The sequence below is a fragment of the Grammomys surdaster genome, unplaced genomic scaffold, assembly GCF_004785775.1.
Source record: "Grammomys surdaster isolate TR1022 unplaced genomic scaffold, NIH_TR_1.0 330, whole genome shotgun sequence".
NCBI lineage: Eukaryota > Metazoa > Chordata > Mammalia > Rodentia > Muridae > Grammomys > Grammomys surdaster.
The window spans coordinates 486,389-486,612 of NW_021604749.1; positions in this window are offsets into that span (position 1 = coordinate 486,389).

Below are 224 nucleotides of genomic sequence, written 5' to 3' on the forward strand. Positions count from 1 at the left end.
AAAGGAAAGGAAAGGAAAGGAAAGGAAAGGAAAGGAAAGGAAAGGAAAGGAAAGGAAAGGAAAGGAAAGGAAAGGAAAGGAAAAGAAAGAAATTATCCCACTCCCACCCCTCAAAGGAAGGGGCTAGAAAGATGGCTCAGGGGTTAAGAACACAGGATGCATGTGTGTTCCAGGATATTTGAACCTGTTTCTAATTAGGGTGTTGTTCAGCCCTTAGCACACAC